This window comes from Salvelinus namaycush, unplaced genomic scaffold (genome assembly GCF_016432855.1).
Source record: "Salvelinus namaycush isolate Seneca unplaced genomic scaffold, SaNama_1.0 Scaffold326, whole genome shotgun sequence".
In the NCBI taxonomy this organism is placed as follows: Eukaryota; Metazoa; Chordata; class Actinopteri; order Salmoniformes; family Salmonidae; genus Salvelinus; species Salvelinus namaycush.
The window spans coordinates 125,236-148,086 of record NW_024060186.1 but is presented as its reverse complement, the minus strand read 5'-3'; the positions used below and the strand labels follow the sequence as shown (position 1 = coordinate 148,086).

Below are 22,851 nucleotides of genomic sequence, written 5' to 3'. Positions count from 1 at the left end.
TTAAATTAGCCATACATCCCCTCATGACAGAAGGAATCGAAGCTTGTTTTGTGCAACAGAGCAGGGCAATTGAATAACAAGCTCACCTGCTTTCACACTATGATTTGACTAATAGATGTTCAATGTTTCTTTTTAAAATGTATATTTAATTGTGGGTTAAACTCTTCCTAGAAGTCAGGGTACGCAGAGGGAAATGTCAAAATGCTGAACTTTGTTGGTTAAGTGGGTTAAACTCTTCCTAGATGTCAGGGTACGCAGAGGGAAATGTCTAAATGCTGAACTTTGTTGGTTAAGTGGGTTAAACTCTTCCTAGAAGTCAGGGTACGCAGAGGGAAATGTCAAAATGCTGAACTTTGTTGGTTAAGTGGGTTAAACTCTTCCTAGAAGTCAGGGTACGCAGAGGGAAATGTCAAAATGCTGAACTTTGTTGGTTAAGTGGGTTAAAATCTTCCTATAAGTCAGGGTACGCAGAGGGAAATGTCAAAATGCTGAACTTTGGCACTTTAGAAAGTCTTTATTCATTTTTAAAAGGTGGTCTATAATTAAAGGGCACTTCATTAAATATAACAGGCTTTTAAAATGCAACATTGGTGCACAATTTCTACTTAAGATATCAAAGGGACTATTTGTGGAACGACCCATTTATTGTGGCAAACATTTAGTTGCAGTTGATCATCTTGAGTTGGCTCAAATTGTAACGCAGTATGTCTAATATGTTGTTTTGCTGTGTGTGTAGAATTATTTGTCTTGTAGAATCATCATGGTGAAGTACACAGTGAAAGTGTTTACTGGAGAAATGCTGCTTGCTGGCACACTGAACAGTGTCTACGTCAAACTGGTCGGCACAAAGGGAGAGAGTGAACGCATGTACATCCCTAAAACCGCCAGCCAAGGATCTGTAAGTAAAAAAATAAGTATGTTGTATTATACCACCATCCATCTGAGTGTGGGAGTCTAATAAAGTATTAAACCACCTGTACTGTAAAAATGGCCAAATTAAAGCTACATTCTGGTATTCAAAAAACAACTACACAAACAGGCTCAACTTAGAGTCTAAGCTGATAGGATGTGTGTTTGCAGGATCATTATAACATTTAATCTATTTCTCTGTAGGTGATAGAACACACCGTGCTCAATCACTCCTCCCTGGGCAATCTGGAGTTTGTGGTGCTGGAAACAGAGCCGTATGCCCTGCTCGCCTACATCAACGATGACTGGTTCTGCTCTAAAGTTGTGGTGACCACACCAGAAGGAGACAAGGCCAACTTCCCCTGTTACCGCTGGATCTCAGGCTATGAGCGTCTGGTGTTCAGAGAGGGCACTGGTCAGTATGTTGTTATACAGTATAGATCATTGTGTAGTTTTAGTTTTGGGTAGAACTGCTGTGCCTATGACACACAGCTATAGGTCAGCTAGCTGATTGTCATTTGTAGTTTCAAATCTAATTTTATTTGTGTCGAATACAACCAGTGTAGACCTTACTGTGAAATGCTTACAAGCCCTTAAACAACAATGTCGATTTAAAGAAAATGAAGTAATTATTTGCTAAATTAACTAGACTAAGTAACACAATAACGAGGCTATATACAAGAGATACCGGTACCGAGTCAATGTACAGGTTAGTCGAGGTAATTGAGGTACTACGTACATGAAGGGTAGGGGTAAAGATAATAGATAATAACCAGAGAATAGCAGCAGCATATGTGAATGTCTTAATATGAATAAAGAGGGGTTCATTGAAAAAGTCAGGGAAGTCATAGTTTATTTTGAAGTGTGTGTGAAATGGGCCATATTTATGGAATAATGGTCGATATACACAGTGGATTTCTTGAGATGTTGACCAATACATAAAAACATGAAAATTATCAACATTTCTGGTCTTTTGTATATAAGGTAAGCTAATATCCAATGAGACCTACCGAAGGGCCATAGAGGAGAGAAAGAAGGAGCTGCAGAGTCGCTGTGAGGTGTACCGGTGAGCTTTGTGGAAACATTACTAAAGAGACAGTAGCTAATTTAAACAACATCCAAATAAAAACATAACTCTTACACACAGATAAATTGATGTGCAATTGGAATAAAAGAGGCAGGTGGCTTAGCCATTAAGAGCGCTGGGCCAGCGCCGACTAGGTTAATAATCTGTTGTTATGCACTTGAGCAAGGCACTTAACCTTAATTGCTCTGGATAAGTGTCTGCTTAACAACATCATTTTTATATAAGCCCCCTCCCTTGAATGTTTTAGGCCTGGCTTCAAATACTATTGGAAATCTTTCAAATACTTTGAGCATTTAGTTTAGCCTGCCTGGAGTAGCAGGTGGGCGGGGTTTACACTTAAAAGAATCAACCCAGGTCTGGTATGGTAGTGTGTAATAGTGAATGACAGGCTGTGTATCACGTCTTGATTTACCGTGTCTATTCCCTTCAGCTGGAGTAAATAGGCAGAGGGTCTACCCCAAATAATGAAAGTTGACAGTGCTTCTGATCTCCCTGCTGAGGTCCGCTTCTCTTTCACCAAGGACTTGGAGTTCAAGTTCACAGCAGCCAAAGCGTAAGTTGAAGCACTGGTTCTCAAACGTTTTTTTGCTTACTGTACCCCAATCACATTTAGCTCTGTGTGGAGTACACCTGAAGTACCCCCTTCGTGTGAATTTCACCTTTAGGCCTATTTTCTTATGGGTCTTCCCAAGTACAGACCAAGAACCCCCAGGGGTACTGTCGTGGAAATTCTAATCAATAATGAGGAGAGACAAGGTCAATCACCAATCAGGATATTACTTTATTCAAAACATATTAATACAGGAGCAGGTCACACCACACACAAGTGAACAATGCGAGTGCTCTGCAGTAATGAGGCTGGTCAATGACTCACCTGTAGGTGATTCGTCGAGAGTCCAATGAGCAGAGGAATCATGGTTCTTATATTTGACACAAAAAATCATAAGCCACCTTGGGTTCATCTTGTGGTTATCCCCCAACCTGGCTTAGTCCTCCAGATGCAAGGATGATTAGACACAATGAGGGTTTGGTTCCACTCCTCCAGGCTCCCAATCTGGGTTACACCCACCACATCTTGTCTATGGAATGCAGGCTGAAATCAGTTGTCAGCTCAAGCTATCTCTCGTGACCATACACCCAGACTAGCTGCAGGGAGCTGGAGTGGAGACCATACACCCAGACTAGCTGCAGGGAGCTGGAGTGGAGACCATACACCCAGACTAGCTGCAGGGAGCTGGAGTGGAGACCATACACCCAGACTAGCTGCAGGGAGCTGGAGTGGAGACCATACACCCAGACTAGCTGCAGGGAGCTGGAGTGGAGACCATACACCCAGACTAGCTGCAGGGAGCTGGAGTGGAGACCATACACCCAGACTAGCTGCAGGGAGCTGGAGTGGAGACCATACACCCAGACTAGCTGCAGGGAGCTGGAGTGGAGACCATACACCCAGACTAGCTGCAGGGAGCTGGAGTGGAGACCATACACCCAGACTAGCTGCAGGGAGCTGGAGTGGAGACCATACACCCAGACTAGCTGCAGGGAGCTGGAGTGGAGACCATACACCCAGACTAGCTGCAGGGAGCTGGAGTGGAGACCATACACCCAGACTAGCTGCAGGGAGCTGGAGTGGAGACCATACACCCAGACTAGCTGCAGGGAGCTGGAGTGGAGACCATACACCCAGACTAGCTGCAGGGAGCTAGAGTGGAGACCATACACCCAGACTAGCTGCAGGGAGCTGGAGTGGAGACCATACACCCAGACTAGCTGCAGGGAGCTGGAGTGGAGACCATACACCCAGACTAGCTGCAGGGAGCTGGAGTGGAGACCATACACCCAGACTAGCTGCAGGGAGCTGGAGTGGAGACCATACACCCAGACTAGCTGCAGGGAGCTGGAGTGGAGACCATACACCCAGACTAGCTGCAGGGAGCTGGAGTGGAGACCATACACCCAGACTAGCTGCAGGGAGCTGGAGTGGAGACCATAAAAACACTACATTAGTAGAACAGAAAATGTATTTTACTATTTGTTAAGTGTATAATTAAACTATTAATATAAAACAAATCTACTAAATACCTAATTTCTCTCACATACCCCCTCTCAAGAAACTCAGTTTCTTCTAGAAAAATGTAAGGGTACAAGCATTACATAATTATTGTTAAACATACATTTAAACAAACAAAGTACATATAAATTCCTGAGTTTAACCTTATCAATCTGGAACAGAAAATTAAACAAATAATTTTTGATCACAAGTTTCATTACTGCAAATAGGACCGTCATCACGCTGGCACCATGCACAATGGTAGGGGTCAGCATGATGGAAATAGCCATTTTCATCCTTATAGCACCATCGGTAGAAACAGAAATTAGCATATTTTGTTGGACAAATCCAGGTAGTGATTCCCGGTTTCAGTAAAATGTCTTCCTTTATGTGCTTAATGAACATGACCCAGGACAAGCATCATGATGATACCACTATTTACAAGGTAACACCTATGGACTCTATGTACCATTAGCATAAACCTGCTATAGTTCCTGAGTATTATCATTATCATCAAATGTAATTTCAGTAACGGATTAGGATCAGATTCACTCTCAGGATCAGAGTTCACCCTCTCCATTCACCAGGGCATGGTGAAAACGATGTCAACATCTGTAGTACACAACTTCTTTACACATGTCACAATCAGCATAACAATCATAACATAAAACATTCATTGCTTCACTCATAGAATTATTAACATACTCAAATCAATTACTAATTTTAAAAAATCATTCAGTTTCCCTTAACATACTGTAGTGGACTTCCATCAGTCCTGGAAAAAAGAATCCTACTCAAAACACGTCAGATAACACAATGTTCCATTTAGTGGAATAGACACCTTCTAAAGTAAACAATCGCAGAGCCGCTTTCTGGTTATCTTATCATTTTAACCTGATGCATTAATTTAGTCAATATAAAACCTGTTGTAACAAATCTAGGACCTCCATAAGTCTGGTTCATCCTTGGGAGCAATTTCCAAACGCCTGAAGGTACCACGTTCATCTGTACAAATAATAGTACACAAGTATAAACACCATGGGACCAGGCAGCCGTCATACCGCTCAGGAAGGAGACACGTTCTGTCTCCTAGAGATGAACATACTTTGGTGCAAAAAGTGCAAATCAATCCCAAAACAACAGCAAAGGACATTGTGAAGATGCTGGAGGAAACAGGTACAAAAGTATCTATATACACTATAAAACGAGTCCTATATCGACATAACCTGAAAGGCCGCTCAGCAAGGAAGAAGCCACTGCTCCAAAACCGCCATGAAAAGGCAGACTACGGTTTGCAACTGCACATCGTACTTTTTGGAGAAATGTCCTCTGGTCTGATGAAACAAATATAGAACTCTTTTGCCATAATGACCATTGTTATGTTTGAAGGAAAAAGGGGGAGGCTTGCAAGCCGAAGAACACCATCCCAACCGTGAAGCAGGGGGGTGGCAGTATTATGTTGTGGAGGTGCTTTGCTGTAGGAGGGACAGGTGCACTTCACAAAATAGATGGCTTCATGAGGGAGGAAAATGATGTGGATATATTGAAGCAACATCTCAAGACATCAGTCAGGAAGTTAAAGCTTGGTCGTAAATAGGTCTTCCAAATGGACAATGACCCCAAGCATACTTTCAAAGTTGTGCAAAATGGCTTAAGGACAACAAAGTCAAGGTATTGGAGTGGCCATCACAAAGCCCTGACCTCAATCCCATAGAAAATTTGTGGGCAGAACTGAAAAAGCATGTGCGAGCAAGGAGGTTTTACAAACCTGACTCAGTTACACCAGCTCTATCAGGAGGAATGGGCCAAATTCACCCAACATATTGTGGGAAGCTTGTGGAAGGCTACCCGAAACGTTTGACCCAAGTTAAACAATTTAAAGGCAATGCTACCAAATACAAATTGAGTGTATGCAAACTTCTGACCCACTGGGAATATGATGAAAGAAGTAAAAGCTGAAATAAATCATTCTCTCTACTATTATTCTTAAAATAAAGTGGTGATCCTAACTGACCTAAGACAGGGAATTTTTATTAGGATTGAATGTCAGGAATTGTGAAAAACTGAGTTTAAATGTATTTGGCTAAGGTGTATGGTAACTTCCGACTAAACAATGAACCATAATCACAACTCATGACATTCCCACCCTGCGTGAATCTGTAGGTAGCTAACTAACCAGGTTCAACGTTAGCTAGCTAACATTAGGCTATTACTAGCCAAGCAAATGTCTCTTTCTGTCAAAATGAATAACGTGTAATATCTGAAAGTGTAGCTAGCTGGACTATCTTACCCGTGTACATCATTCATGGTTGGATGCGTCTCCTGTCAGATGCCATGGTTGCCCTTAGAGACAGGTGTTTTCTCCTTAGCTTTCATAATCGAATTCCACTGATTTCACAACTCAGTCCTCCAGAAAGTGGAGAGCAACACTTATGCAGTTTTAATACACAATACATAAAAAAGCAGCATTAGACAGGATTACCTAGACATACTGACCAGCTCAAATAGACAGAAGTGTGCTATATGGCAGACCAATCAAAACTCATCTCTCGGCATGTCCAGCCAACATTATCTAAGCCAATCATGGCCAACGGGAAGGTTTGCTGGCTTTTTCTTTGGCTAAACCAACTAGGTTCGTAATTTAACAATTTATTTGTATTTACAGTTGGCATACAAGTTTGTTATTAAGACACATAAGTGAGTGCATGCATTTTCAATATTGTTAGACCCCAGCAGGAATCAAACCCACTATCATTGTAGCCATGCTCTACCAACTGAGCCACACAGGACCACATAGGAACACATTTAACCTAAAGAGCAGACATTTTCTTCAAATTGCGATTGACACATTCAATATATGTGGCCTGTGCATGAATCAACCACCCAAGGGGGACATTCTGGTGTTAAAACCATTGTCTAACCAAATGCACCATCCAAGTCTTTCCCATGTTGAAGTTAATATCCTTCTCTGTCCCGGCAGATTAACTAATCTGAACCTAGCAGGACTGTCCACCAACAAGGAGCAATGGAAAAGCCTAGATGAACTCAGTCACGTCTTCAATAGCCGCAAGACTGATGTTTATGGTAAGGTCTGGTCAGTGGTGTCTGTCTTGAATAAGTCATGGATTCAAATGGTTTACTGGAACCATTAGCATCTCATTATTTCATTATTTTGTTATCCATTAGACTATGTCGAAAAGAACTGGAAGGAGGATGAGTTTTTTGGGTACCAGCTTCTGAACGGCATCAACCCCATGATGATCCATCGCTGCTCCAAGCTTCCAGAGAACTTCCCCATCACAGAAGACATGGTGAAGGCTTCCCTTTTTGGAAAAAGCCTTGAAGCGGAAATTCAGGTTTGTCACTCATCGTTCTGTTATTGCTCTAGTGGTTTCTTCCTCAGTAAGTACATTACATTGTGTCAGTAGCCTACATAATTATTTGGTATGATGTTGACGTAGAAGTCATCTGCCTTCCTAACTCATTCATTTCCTAACCTAAACAGAAAGGCAACGTCTTCCTGGTTGACTACAAGCGCCTGCATGGAGTGACTGCAAACGTGATCAACGGGAAACAGCACTTCTTGGCTGCTCCTCTCTGCTTGCTCTACATGACTCCAGAAGATAAGCTCATGCCCATCGCAATCCAGGTACATCTTACATGAGGGTGAAATGTAGAGTTCTGAACTCCACATTGAAGAAGCTTAATAGAACATTTGCCACTGGGAGTGCTCTTGAGCCAAAAGGGGTCCCCTAAATGAAAATAAATATTGCCCAGAAATTACCTAATTGACCACAAAGCAAGAACCATGAGCAAAATCATATACTGTTAGCCTAAGGTTTTTGTTGTATCATGAGTTAAGAATTGTATTACTGTTATATCATATGACCTTATGTGCCATACAGATAACACTCAAGCCAAAGGTAACAATTAAACTTAGTACCAGTTAAAAGTTTGGACACACAACTCATTCAAGGGTATTTTCTATATTTGTATTTTATTTTTTATTTTATTTCACCTTTATTTAACCAGGTAGGCCAATTGAGAACAAGTTCTCATTTACAACTGCGACCTGGCCAAGATAAAGCAAAGCAGTGCGACAAAAACAACAACACAGAGTTACACATAAGCAAACATACAGTCAATAATGCAATAAAACAATCTATGTACAGTGTGTGCAAATGTAGAATAGTAGGGAGGTAAGGCAATAAATAGGCCATAGGGGAGAAATAATTACAATTTAGCATTAACACGAGTGATAGATGTGCAGATGATGATGTGCAAGTAGAGATCCTGGGGTGCAAGAGGATAAGTAACAATATGGGGATGAGGTAGTTGGGTGTGCTATTTACAGATTGGCTCTGTACAGGTACAGTGATTGGTAAGCTGCTCTGACAGCTGATTCTTAAAGTTAGAGAGGGGGATATAAGACTCCAGCTTCAGTGATTTTTGCAATTCATTCCAGTCATTGACAGCAGAGAACTGGAAGGAAAGGCGGCCAAAGTAAGTGTTGGGTTTGGGGGTGACCAGTGAAATATACCTGCTGGAGCATGTGCTATGGGTGGGTGTTGCTATGGTAACCAGTGAGCTGAGATAAGGTGGGGCTTTACCTAGAAAATACTTATAGATGACTTGGAGCCAGTGGGTTTGGCGTGAGTATGTAGTGAGGGCCAGCCAACAAGAGCATACAGGTCGCAGTGGTGGGTAGTATATGGGGCTTTGGTGACAAAACAGATGGCACTGTGATAGACTGCATCCACATTTTTTGAGTAGAGTGTTGGAGACTATTTTGTAAATGACATCGCTAAAGACAAGGATCGGTAGGATGGTCAGTTTTACGAGGGTATGTTTGGCAGCATGAGTGAAGGAGGCTATGTTGCAAAATAGGAAGCCGATTCTAGATTTCATTTTGGATTGGAGACGCTTAATGTCTGGAAGGAGAGTTTACAGTCTAACCAGACACCTAGGTATTTGTAGTTGTCCACATATTCTAAGTCAGAACCGTCCAGAGTAGTGATGTGGTTGGAGAGCATGCACTTAGTTTTACTAGCATTTAAAAGCAGTTGGAGGCCTTAGAAGGAGTGTTGTATGGCATTGAAGCTCGTTTGGATGTTTGTTAGCACAATGTCCAAAGAAGGGCCAGATGTATACAGAATGGTGTCGTCTGCGTAGAGGTGGATCAGAGAATCCCTAGCAGCAAGAGCGACATCATTGATATAGAGAAAAGAGTCGGCCTGAGAATTGAACCATGTGGCACCCATGTGGAGACTGCTAGAGGTTCGGACAACAGGCCCTCCGATTTGACACACTGAACTCTATCTGAGAAGTAGTTGGTGAACCAGGCGAGGCAGTCATTTGAGAAGCCAAGGCAAGAAGCCAATTATTGAGTCTGCCGATAAGAATGCGGTGATTGACGGAGTCGAAAGCCTTGGCCAGGTCGATGAAGACTGCTGAGCAGTACTGTCTTTTATTGATGGCGGTTCTGATATCGTTTAGGAACTTGCTGAGGTGCACCCATGTCCAGCTCGGAAACCAGAGTGCATAGTGGATAAGGTACAGTATAACTCTTGGCTGACAGAAAATAGAATGAATTAGCTACTAGCAATTACTATTTATCATTAATCACATCACAGGCGAGCTCACCATTGATCAAAATAATTGAGTAAAACACTTTCTAGAATCAAAAGTAGTCCAAAGATAGGTAGTTTGTGCGCGCCGGAATGTTTATTTTTTTTGCATCAACCAAAGATAATAAGAGGAGACTAGATGAGTTTGGTCTGTTTATAGTATGCATATTGAAGGGGGTGTGTCGTCTACGATCATCCACTTCCTTTCATTCACTTCCGGAAGTTTATCCGAAAGATGAGTGAACCATTCCTTCACCTCATTATAACATCTTTGGTCTGACAGATTACGTGACACCAGAATGCATTGTATAATGTCAACAAACATGGCGCCACACATAGCTGGCAAATAGCTTAGCTCATTATCATCAGTACACATCATAGGTTTCCATTACAATAGATGCAATAATCGGGAATGCATTATTTGTCACAAGAACTTGAAAACATGTGAATAAAACTGTAAATACATTATGCTCTATACATACATACTGTATGCGCCTACAGTAGAAACGACAACACGATATACAGAAAATAAGGAACATACTTTGATATGAACGCACTCATGTCCAAAGTTATTATTTGTAAGGAAAACAACAAGGAAGGCAAAGCAAGTGTTGGTCAATTTCTTCAACAGATGATCAGGTCTATATACTTATTAGACACATATTAGTAATGGAAAGGAAACACAGACTCTTTGTTTAAGTACTAATATTCTCCTTTCGTAATACAATTGTAAGCAGAAGTTGGTACTGAGTACAGTATATGATTGCTGTCCCCAGGTTCTGCAAAGTGTCTAAGACATCCTGTAACTCTTATAGCCTCCCCAGTCCCCCTTGCGTGACTTTCCCTGGCAACAACATTTTAATAAATCTAACCTTCCTCTGACAGCAGAAACCATCTTGTCAGCAATTAAAAGCTCAGAAGTGGGTTTGACCGAAAATGGACCTTTCAGCACAAGTATAGGGTCATAACAAGATGAACGAGTCTAAGCATCTTCTGACAGGTGGCTGTTTTAATCATGCCTGCGGCAGCCTTGTGTTCTCAGAAAACCCGTCGTATTCTCAGAACCTCAGATAGCCAAGGTGGGTCCCAGACAGGAGGAGTATGAACGTAGGCGGTTTCCGCCTTCTGATAGTGTCTGAAGGGCACAACACTCAAAACAGTTGTTAACACACACTCCTAAGAGCAGACCTTACAGTTTATCATAACACAATTTATTAACCCTTTAAAAGGTATGAGGCCTTGGTTTAACCCGTTCATGAGCGCCAGCAAGAAAAAAGACTGCGCAAATATATGCATACTTGATCTGCGCAAACATGAGTGAAGTGTGGTGGGCTCTCCTCAAAGAGAGAAGTTTAAATTGCTCAGTAAAGCCTCAAACATAAATTGTCTGCAATGCTGAAATCGGCAACTTCTATGTGAATTAATGAGGGGGAGGAACACACCTGTCACGTTCCTGACCTATTTCTGTTAGTTTGTTGTATGTGTTAGTTGGTCAGGACGTGAGTTTGGGTGGGCATTCTATGTTTTCTGTTTCTATGTTGGTTTAAGGGTTGCCTGGTATGGCTCTCAATTAGAGGCAGGTGTTTGGCGTTTCCTCTAATTGAGAGTCATATTTAGGTAGGTTGTTTCACAGTGTTCGTTGTGGGTGGTTGTCTCCTGTTTCAGTGTTTGTTCGCACCATACGGGACTGTTCGGTTTGTTTGTACATCGTTCCTTTTGTGTAGTCTATTTTCCCTGTTCGTGCGTTCTTAGTGTTATATGTAAGTTCGTATAGTTCAGGTTTGTCTACATTTGTTTTGTTATTTTGTTAATTATTTCAAGTGGTTTCGTTTCGTGTTTTTCCCGTCTTGTTTTATTAAAATTATGTCATATCAACCCGCTGCGCCTTGGTTCAATCACTACTCCTCCTCTTCGGTTGTAGAGGAGGAGGAATACCGTTACAGAACCACCCACCAAATAACCAGAACCAAGCAGCGGTGTAACGGGAGGAACGGACAGCGCACGAAGCAGGATTTATGGTCTTGGGAGGAGATCATGGAAGGAAAAGGACCATGGGCTAAAGTGGAGGTGAATCGCCGCCCATGGGAACAGCTGGAGGCAGCTCGGTAAGCGGAGGAAACGGGAGAGAGGAACCGGCATTATGAGGGGACGCGTCTGGCACGGAAGCCCGAAAAGCCCGTGAGTACTACCCAAAAATTTCTTGGGGGGGAGCTAAGAGGTAGTGGGCCAAGGGCAGGTAGGAGACCTGCGCCCACTTCCCAGGCTAACCGTGGAGAGCGGGAGTACGGGCAGACACCGTGTTACGCAGTAGAGCGCACGGTGTCTCCTGTACGTGTGCATAGCCCAGTGCGGGTTATTCCACCTCCCTGCACTGGTAGGGCTAGATTGGGCATTGAGCCAAATGTCATGAAGCCGGCCCTTCATATCTGGCCACCAGTACGTCTCCTCGGGCCGGCTTACATGGCACCAGCCTTACGCATGGTGTCCCCGGTTCGCCTACATAGCCCAGTGCGGGTTATTCCACCTCCCCGCACTGGTCGGGCGACGGGGAGCATTCAGCCAGGTAAGGTTGGGCAGGCTCAGTGTTCAAGGGAGCCAATACGCCTGCATGGTCCGGTATTTCCGGCGCTACCTCCCCGCCCCAGCCCAGTACCACCAGTGCCTACACTACGCACCAGGCTTCCAGTGTGTCTCCAGAGCCCTGTTCCTCCTCCACGCACTCTCCCTATGGTGCGTGTCTCCAGCCCAGTGCCTCCAGTTCGGGCACCACGCACTAAGCCACCTGTGAGTCTCCAGAGCTCTGTACACACTGTTCCTTCTCCCCGTACTCGTCCTGATGTGCGTGCCCTCAGCCCGGTGCCACCAGTGCCGGTACCACGCACCAGGCAAATAGTACGTTTTGAGAGTCCAGTGTGCCCTGTCCCTGCTCCCCGCACTAGGCTTGAAGTGCGTGTCTCCAGTCCGGTGCCTCCAGTTCCGGCACCACGCACCAGGCCTTCAGTGCGTCTCAGCCGGCCAGAGTCTGCCGTCTGCCCAACGGCGCCTGAACTGTCCGTCTGCCAAGCGCCGCATGAACTGCCCGTCTGCCATGAGCCTGCAAAGCCGCTCGTCTGCCATGAGCCGCTAGAGCCTTCCGCCAGACTGGAGCCGCTAGAGCCTTCCGCCAGACAGGAGCAGCCAAAGCCTTCCGCTAGACAGGATCAGTCTGAGCCATCCGTCTCCGCAGCGCCATCTGAGCCATCCGTCTCCGCAGCGCCATCTGAGCCATCCGTCTCCGCAGCGCCGTCTGAGCCATCCGTCTCCGCAGCGCCGTCTGAGCCATCCGTCTCCGCAGCGCCGTCTGAGCCATCCGTCTCCTCAGCGCCATCTGAGCCATCCGTCTCCTCAGCGCCATCTGAGCCATCCGTCTCCCCAGCGCCGTCTGAGCCATCCGTCTGTCCCGAGCCATTAGAGCCGCCCGTCTGTCCCGAGCCGTCAGAGCCGCCCGTCTGTCCCGAGCCGCTAGAGCCATTCGCCAGACAGGATCTGCCAGAGCCGCCAACCAGACAGGATCTGCCAGAGCCGCCAACCAGACAGGATCTGCCAGAGCCGCCAACCAGACAGGATCTGCCAGAGCCGCCAACCAGACAGGATCTGCCAGAGCCGCCAACCAGACAGGATCTGCCAGAGCCGCCAACCAGACAGGATCTGCCAGAGCCGCCAGCGAGCCATGAGCGTCCAGAGCCGCCAGCGAGCCATGAGCGTCCAGAGCCGCCAGCGAGCCATGAGCGTCCAGAGCCGTCAGCCAGCCATGAGCGTCCAGAGCCGTCAGCGAGCCATGAGCGTCCAGAGCCGTCAGCCAGTCATGAGCTGCCCCTCAGGCCAGAGCAGCCATTAATCCAGAACTGCCCCTCAGTCCAGAGCTGTCTCTCTGTCCGGAGCTGCCTTTCAGTCCGGAGTTGCCCCTCTATCCTGAGCTACCTCTCTATTCTCACCTACCTCTATGTCCTGAGCTACCTTGTCCCGGAGCTGTACCTTTATTTTGTGTTGCCTATATTAGGTGGGTGGAAGAGAGGGGTGGTCATTCTGAGGGGGATTAGCAAGCTGGGATTGACTATGGTGGGGTGGGGACCTCGTCCTGAGCCTGAGCCACCACCGTGGTCAGATGCCCACCCAGACCCTCCCCTAAACTTTGTGCTGGTGCGCCCGGAGTTCGCACCTTGGGGGGGGGGGTTATGTCACGTTCCTGACCTATTTCTGTTAGTTTGTTGTATGTGTTAGTTGGTCAGGACGTGAGTTTGGGTGGGCATTCTATGTTTTCTGTTTCTATGTTGGTTTAAGGGTTGCCTGGTATGGCTCTCAATTAGAGGCAGGTGTTTGGCGTTTCCTCTAATTGAGTCATATTTAGGTAGGTTGTTTCACAGTGTTCGTTGTGGGTGGTTGTCTCCTGTTTCAGTGTTTGTTCGCACCATACGGGACTGTTCGGTTTGTTTGTACATCGTTCCTTTTGTGTAGTCTATTTTCCCTGTTCGTGCGTTCTTAGTGTTATATGTAAGTTCGTATAGTTCAGGTTTGTCTACATTTGTTTTGTTATTTTGTTAATTATTTCAAGTGGTTTCGTTTCGTGTTTTTCCCGTCTTGTTTTATTAAAATTATGTCATATCAACCCGCTGCGCCTTGGTTCAATCACTACTCCTCCTCTTCGGTTGTAGAGGAGGAGGAATACCGTTACAACACCTCAATTCAAACTGTTAGAAAATACAACTTGTTAGAAAATAATTTGAAATTGACAAGGTGAAACACAGCCTATAGATAATTAGCGGGCAGCACGCGTTAACTGTCCTGTTGCGTAATAATCACATTTTGGAACAGTGAGTGCACACGTGCATAAAACAACTCACACTGTGGCGAGCGTTAGAGATATTTGGAACTCACATGTGAAAAGGTTAACAAGGCAAACCGGTTAATTGAAATGCATTCCAGGTGACTACCTCATGAAGCTGGTTGAGAGAATGCCAAGAGTGTGCAAAACTGTCAAGGCAAAGGGTGGCTACTTTGAAAAATATATTTTGACTTGTTGAACACTTTTTTTTGGTTACTACATGATTCCATATATGTTATTTCATAGTTTTGATGTCTTCACTACTACTCTACAATATAGAAAATAGTAAAAATAAAGAAAAACACGAATGAGTAGGTGTGTCAACTTTGACTGGTACTGTATGTCTTAAAATGTAATTATAGTAATATACACGTTCTCAATTATTGAAGCAAGCTATGATTTGTGTTTTGTATTTCCTTTCACAGCTGAAGCAGGATCCTGGAGAAGACAACCCCATCTTCCTTCCTACTGACTCTAAGTATGACTGGCTCCTGGGCAAGATCTTTGTGAGGAACGCTGACTTCGCTGAACATGAGCTGAACTTTCACCTACTGAGGACTCACCTGCTGGCTGAGGTGTTTGCCATGTCGACACTGCGTAACCTACCAATGGTCCATCCCCTCTACAAGGTACCTACCTGGTGCTCTGTTTGCAGACAGTTTGTTTTCAACTGTTATTAAAAGAAATCTGTTATTATCCAATCAACTGAATGTGTTTAACATGATAATTCAAGAGAAACCTGAATTTGAAAAAATTCAATAGAAAATGCATGTATTTTTTTTTAAAGTTGCAGTAGGTGGTAGTACAAAACATAGCTTCTTTAGTTGTGAATTTCATGTACGATCGTTCCATCTTTCTCCATAGCTCCTGATCTCTCACTTCCGCTACACTCTGCAGATCAACACTCTGGCTAGACAGGCCCTCATATCAGAGAATGGGGTGATCACAAAGGTACTGCCTATTCCATTCTTATAATGTTGTGTTCTATAAAACGCTAATACTTATGGAATGTCACAATGCTAGTGGAAACTGATTGTATCAGCTATCACAGGGGTCTCCTACAGGTCGATTGCGACATACCAGTAGCTCGCCAAACAATTCTCATTCATTTTTAATGTTTTCCATCTAAAAACAAATCTCACAAGTCTTAGACACCATCTAATCAATGCAACATTATACCACCCCTGGTTCGCCACTATTTGCTTAAAAAGCGAAACCTCACACAATATCTGCCAATTAATTTCCACAATATTGCTCCCGTCTGTTTGTGTGATGCGTGCGTTTGTCTAACATTCCGTCCGTGTGTAACCAGTTGTGATAACCGTATTGTGGGTTCACAAAAATACTTTCCCAAAAACCTTCTTTTCAATTTTAGGACCCCTTTAGGTTAAATAAAATATTGAATTTAGCCTTCACTGTAGCCCATAGAAACACATTGATACTGTAAATCATAATGAATACGATTTTGAAGTGTCTGTCCTATATCTAGGATCTATAAGAAAGCTCAAAATATACACCACCGTTCAAATGTTTGGGGTTACTTAGAAATGTCCTTGTTTTTGAAAGAAAAGCTTTTTTTTTTTTGTCCATTAAAATAACATCAAATTGATCAGAAATACATTGTTAATGTTGTAAATGACTATTGTAGATGGAAACGGATGATTTTTTATGGAATATTTACGTAGGCGTACAGAGTCCCATTATCAGCAACCATCACTCCTGTGTTCCAATGGCACGTTGTGTTAGCTAATCCAAGTTTATCATTTTAAAAGGCTAATTGATCCTTAGTGAACACTTTTGCAATTATGTTAGCACAGCTGAAAACTTTAGTCTCCAGTGTCAACGACCTCATCCCCAGTCCTGACATCTCCTTGCAGTACAACACAGTTAACAATGCATCACTCTCATCAAACTTGCTTGCCGTGGAGCCTGGCTTGCCAAGGCCGACGTCCATCTCCGCCTTGAAGGTGCTGCCCCTCTATCCCGAAACCTGCCATCTCTATGGAGTCTGTCGGGAGGGGCGGTACTACATCTGTCCTCCTGACTTTTGGATGCCAGAGCAGCCCTCGAATGTTCGACACCTTAGCCAAGGCCCTGTTTTGGATTTTGCTGAACATCAACAGACTTCCATTTATGTTCTGATGCTCGCCCTTCCATCAGGATAGGGGGTTTCTACAGTGGTTGTTGGTTGGCTGCCGCATGGCCTGCCAAACTTGCTTCCTCTCCTGCAGCCCCCTCCTCCGCCCTTTTCTAGTCTTAACTAATTGTAAGTGCTTCTCTCTGGGGGAATGACTGGTAGAAGGGCAATACTCAACCATTCCGACAACTTTCCATGGTACACATTAACAAGGACCGATCTAACTACCTCCCTATCAGGCGTTTCCTAAGATGTCTAACCTGGCTATCCATCACCCATCAGTTCCTTCTCAGAGCTGCACATTGTCATGATGTGGCCCTCTTTGGATATAGCAAGCACCAACTCTCTCTCTCTCACCACGTCTCTCTTCCCCCTACAACCAGGCTCTGTTAACTCAGGTCGTAAATTCCTGGAGGAGACTCTCTCCCTCATGCAGTATAGAGAGAGAAAGGTTCACAGTAGAACAAAGGAACTTCTTCTACATCACAGAACTGAACAATGTCCATGTTTTGGAGAATGTGTAAACGGTTGTTGAAGAATCCAGCTATGACTGGTCCATTTTGTGTAATGTTTGTGACCTCATGAGACAATACAGCCTCATTACCATAACTCTGTTTATAAAAGAGTCTCCATTATGAGTTTTGCATCTACTTATTGTATGTAATGAATGAGTAAAGATGAAACTATTTGTGAAATTATGTAATGTGATTTTAAACTGCTTAATGAAAGAGAATCCAATTCCCTTTAAAGTTAAAGTGAGTCATTGGCCCGCCCCATGAGCACATACATTGATTTGGCATCATGGGACATCCCTTTTCTGCTGTTCCGAATATAAACCTCACCTGGAGAAGCCCACTTCAGACCAAGCATACCTCGATTACCGAGAGGGCTAAGGGTTGAGTAGAGACCATGCGTACCTCGATCACAGACGGAGCTAAGGTTGCTGAATTCTTAACCATACCACGTGGTTAAACTCTGAGACTATCGATACCGACAGAATAAGAGCAAATCTTCGGTACCAATTTGTAGTCTGCAGCTAGGAATTAAGGACCTGGAATGCGAACACCGACACCCGCCGAAACAACTATTCTATATGAACATTTCTGAATGGGACTCTGAAGTATCCATTCTAACCACAAAAGACTCCAGGGACGCAAAGAGAAGTTCAGATGAACTTTTCAACAGAAAGACTGACGATTCCAACAGATATTACGACGACACACTGAGCGTAAATATATATATTGATTGCAATTATTCCCGAATGAGTGAGCGTTCATGTGCAAAGGATTAGCATTTCAATGAATATAATTATCAACTGTGTAGTGTCTTTTGTCTTTCGCGCCCTTCTCAGTCCCTTTGTCTACCAAGCCGCCATACCGGTTTAGCCCACTCGGGCACATCCCCTATCATTTCCTTGTAACCATATCTACTGTTTGTTTGTTTGTTATGTATTTCTGTGATTATTTAGTTAGTTAGTAAATAAATGATTAAGACAATTGATGTATGGATGATTCATAGTGAAGGCTGGGTTCGTGCAGATAACCAACAATTTACGACGTTTGGAATGAGACTAACGTGAGGTAAAGAATAATTCATTAATTAGAAGACTAATTGATCAGATATTCAAATATCTGAAAAGTTATATTAGGAAAATTATAATCTTAATTATAAATTTGTAATCTGAAGATTTTCCTTGGTGCCCCGACTTCCTAGTTAATTACATTTACATGATTAGTTTAATCACGTAATAATAATTACAGAGAATTGATTTGATAAAATAACAGTCTTCACTTTAATGATGTCAGAGACACGACAACATGCTCCTGGTCAATGTAACTCAATCGCTGATTCTCTGTCCCGCTTCCAATTTCAGAGATTCAGATGCTTGGCCCCGTATGGAGAACCCCTACCATCCCCAGTTCCTCCTTACTCCATGACGACCTTCCCATGAACCATTCACTCCTTCTCATCTCCCAGCCACTCCATCCTCTCAGCTGTTGCACCAATGACATGGTCCTCTTACTGGACAGCCTGGAGATGTTTCCAAACCATCTGTTACCTGTCTTTAGCATTCAACTTGGTCACCATGTCTGCCTTTTGTCATCCCTCTCCACATCCCAGCATGTCAGATGTCACCATCCTCAACAGATTTCACCATCAAACATAGCAAAACCGATCAGTTTAGCAGAACCACACCAGCCTACCTGTTCCAGCTACTATCATCCCTTACGAACCACTCCCCTACTTCCTGCAGCTCGATCTCAACATGCCTCTCCATCCGATTCACTATTCATCACAGATTCTGGTTCCATCGCCAATGGTTCCATTCCCATCTGAGACTAATACTATCCCTGTCCGGCTATCCTGCTGACTAAAACTCCGGACAATAATTCCGAATCGGCGCCACTTCCATGGCATCAAAGACTACACTGTACAACTCCTTGGCCGCTGGTCCTCTCAAGCCTATCATTCCTACATCTGTTCTGACATCAACAACATCAGGACAGCCCACAACATGCTCATCTCTCAGAACCTGCATTAACTCTGGCACAGTCCTCCAGTTTATGCCTCATTTCATGGACACCGTCAATCTCATGCACCGTATCGTACCCAACCAGCCAAAAGGCAATTGGCTCCCCAGCTGAGCCTGGTTCCTCAAGGTTTTCTTCCTTCTTTCCCTTGCCACTGTCGCTTCTGCTTGCTCTCCTGGGGTCTGTTGGCTCACTCACAGGCATCTTGTCCGTATGCCTGTACTACCTCAGCTATATCGCCAACCATTCAGCAACTGCAGTCCACAACAGCTCACTTCCTCTCCAGGGTCCATCTAACTTGGAGTTCTCTTATTGGGGATTTGTCTTCCCCACAGCAGCCTAGCCTGACTGTCTACCTGAGACGCAAAGCCAAACCCTACAGTCAACCCTTCATCTGCTGCCCTTAGCTTCCTCCGATCCATTCTCATTTCCCTCCTTAATCCTCATTCTCTCATCCAATTCATCAATAAATATTCAAAACAAATTTTCATGTCTGTTCCTTAAAGTTGTGAAATGGAAGTTGTATGGTAGATTTGAATATCTGATTGACTGACACTAGATTAGCACTACTCTCACTAAAGTTGAGGCAGAATTTTTCTAACATGTATTTTTTTTTTTAGGTATGCTGTAGAGTGCCCGGGTGCCCGTAAAAATCGAAATTCTGGGCTGCGATGTAATGTTCTCCCCTGAGTTTACTTTATCTGCGATTTCAGAAATGCTCATCGGGAGTCCACGGGCACTGCAAATTTTTTTGCTCTATCTGCCCTTAAGTTAAAAAATTGTGAACTATCCCTTTAACCCATCTTGAAGAATGCTGGTGTAGGAGGTTCAGGGATGATGGAGTTTCTGAAGAAAGCAGTGGCCTCATTGACCTACAGCTCCCTCTGTATGCCGGAGGACATCACTACACGCGGTCTGGAGTCAATCCCCAACTTCCTCTACAGGGATGACGGACTCAGGTTGTGGGACATCGTCCACAGGTAATGTTTGTACAGGCCTATAGATTTTCATGGTGTTAAAAAGCCCAGATCTGCACAAAGAAATTCTGTAAACCTTATAAAGCAGCATGATTTGTGTATTAAGGATTGTATATTCCTGCAACTACATTTTGCATTGTCCAGTTTACTAAACTCTACTATACCCCCCCATGCTGCCAGATTATATTGACTTTTATAGTGTCTTTTGCACATACTGTGTCTGTGCTCTTTTGCTATGTTGTCATAGTGTTTGTCTAATGCCTGATGTTGTGTATAGGTTTGTTAAGAAAGTGATTTGTTACTACTACACCTGTAACTCAGACGTCCAGAAGGACTCTGAACTGCAGAACTGGATAAAGGATATCTTCTTCTATGGGTTCCTGTCCAAAACCAGCACAGGTTACACTTTTCTCATTGAAAAGACACAGTCTGTATCACAAATGGCAACAGCTCTCTGGTCAAAGGTAATGCACTATATAGGGAAAAGGGTGGAATTTGACAGACTACACTTTTAAAATTTGTGCACTGCAACTCAAAAGTATAATATTAAATCACAATGGTTCTCTACAGATCTGGTTTGTTGATTAAATTATTTCTGATATCAAACATGTCCATTCCCTTAGGCTTCTCGTTCCCTAACTATATTCTGGATCATTTGCAAAATGTGTCAATTCGGTGTCTGATTGTAGCATACTGTGTCTCCTCTGTGCAGGAATCCCTCAGTCTTTCAGTTTGGTGACAGAGCTGGTCAAGTTTCTCACCATGGTGATCTTCACAGTGACTGTCAAACATGCTGCAGTCAACAATGGACAGGTAATGAACATTGAAACGTCAAAAACCTGTGTGCAGTATCCTCGGCTGTTAATCAAAATGTGATGTTAGTATTAGTGTTTCTGGTGTATTATATTGGAAAAGCTAAGTGGTTTGATATATTTCGCCATTGTCATTCCAGTTTGATTTTGGCGGCTGGATGCCCAACTCCCCCATCGCTCTGCAACGTCCACCTCCCACCACTAAGGGGCAGTGTACTGAGAGCACCATGCTGAAGACCTTCCCTGACATCAATACCACCGTCAATGGCATGGCAGCGGTGTACCTTCTGAGCACTCAGTCCACTGACTTTGTGAGTATATGAGATAAACTATATTTTGACATTTGTAATGAAATCTTAAATCACAATCGAATTGTTTCCTCAGTAGTCATAATTAGTATATCAGTGGTTGTGAAATTTCAAATTTCATCAACTCTTGCCTACTTAGGTCGCTCTTGGAAATGGCTATCAGGATCACTTCAGCGAGAAGACCCCTCTGGAACTGATTCACGAAACTCAAGATGTGCTGGAGAAATACAACTTTGAAATCCAAGGCAGGAATGTCTCTTTGCCCTTGCCATACACATACCTGAATCCCAACAATGTGGAGAACAGTGTGACCCTGTAATGAGTCAGGGCTGTGTTTATTAGTCCCCAAATGGAAGGAAACTCACTGATACAGGGAGACTACCTTGTTTTCTGTTGAAACATGTTTTAAAACATTTATCTTATGGTGTGCCCTAATCATTACGACCCAGGCACTTTACTCTATTGCGGTTCAATCCACTTTTTCTTCTTTTTAATAGCACCATAGCCACATAACTAGAGCTGGCCATGCAGTCAAGATGAGAAGTTAAATGTTTCTACTTCTGTTTTGTATGCCACTAGATGAGTGTTTTAGTTGGGTTCTTCACCCTTGTATAACTGAAATGTTTGTGCCTTGGCTCCCTTCCTGTTAACGGTTAATTGCAAAACCTAATCTTGCATGCTAAACAGAAAGCTACTGTAGCTGCTCCCCGTGGCCTTCCATTTTCCAGCTAACGAGCAGGAGGTGGGGTGTATGGTTTCCATAGAGAGAGGTGACCTTAAGGAGAACTTCTTTCAGCTACCTGCCTCCCTCTAAAAGGGGAGTGTTGAGAGTAAACTACCAAATGGACAACACCTACAGACGTCACTTCCCATAGTGCCTTGCTGCTGAGAGCAAGCTGCAAGTGACGTTCCTGATTTATTAGCAGTGTAGCTTAAATTGAACCCACTCAATAAATGTGTGGTAGCCAGAAGGACACTACTGTCCATACAGATAAAGATTATAACTTTAACTTTGCTTTGTAACTTTTTGATTCCATGCAATAAAGTCTTAGTTAATCTTCATCCTTGTCTCTTTCAGTGTTCATTGTCCATGTGGCCCAAGCCGCTGTTTTGTTCAACTGGTTGACTCTTACATACCGGAGCCTTATACTGAGTAGCAAACAAGGATAGAATGCTAAAGATGGTGAAACGTGTATATATCCACCAGACTGTAGTGGTTAATACCTTTCAGTAGTCAGTCAATCTTCATGTTACACTGATTCAGCTATGGAGATGACCTGTAATGTGATTGATTATCCTCCCATGAACTGGGTTATGGCTTAGGATATTGAATAGGGGACAATTCTTTAACCAACCTTTACTAGGCGATACTTAATTTTCGACTTGGAAGGCACCAGTGTCTTTTCTAAACTTCCATGGTCAAGACCGGTGGGTGTCCGCCCCATAGGTACGGTCCACCCAAATGTGATGCATGTCATGAGCGCGACTCCGAAATCAAGTGTCGCTTTGAACGACACCCACCTGTATCGATCAATGAGGAGATCAGACCTCA

The 22,851-nt window shown here is 43.8% G+C and overlaps 1 pseudogene; it reads left to right on the top strand.

Annotated features, from left to right (window-relative positions):
* The first annotated feature begins 760 nt into the window (after nt 1-760).
* LOC120040130 lies at nt 761-21,618 on the top strand (annotated as a pseudogene).
* The last annotated feature ends 1,233 nt before the right edge of the window (nt 21,619-22,851 follow it).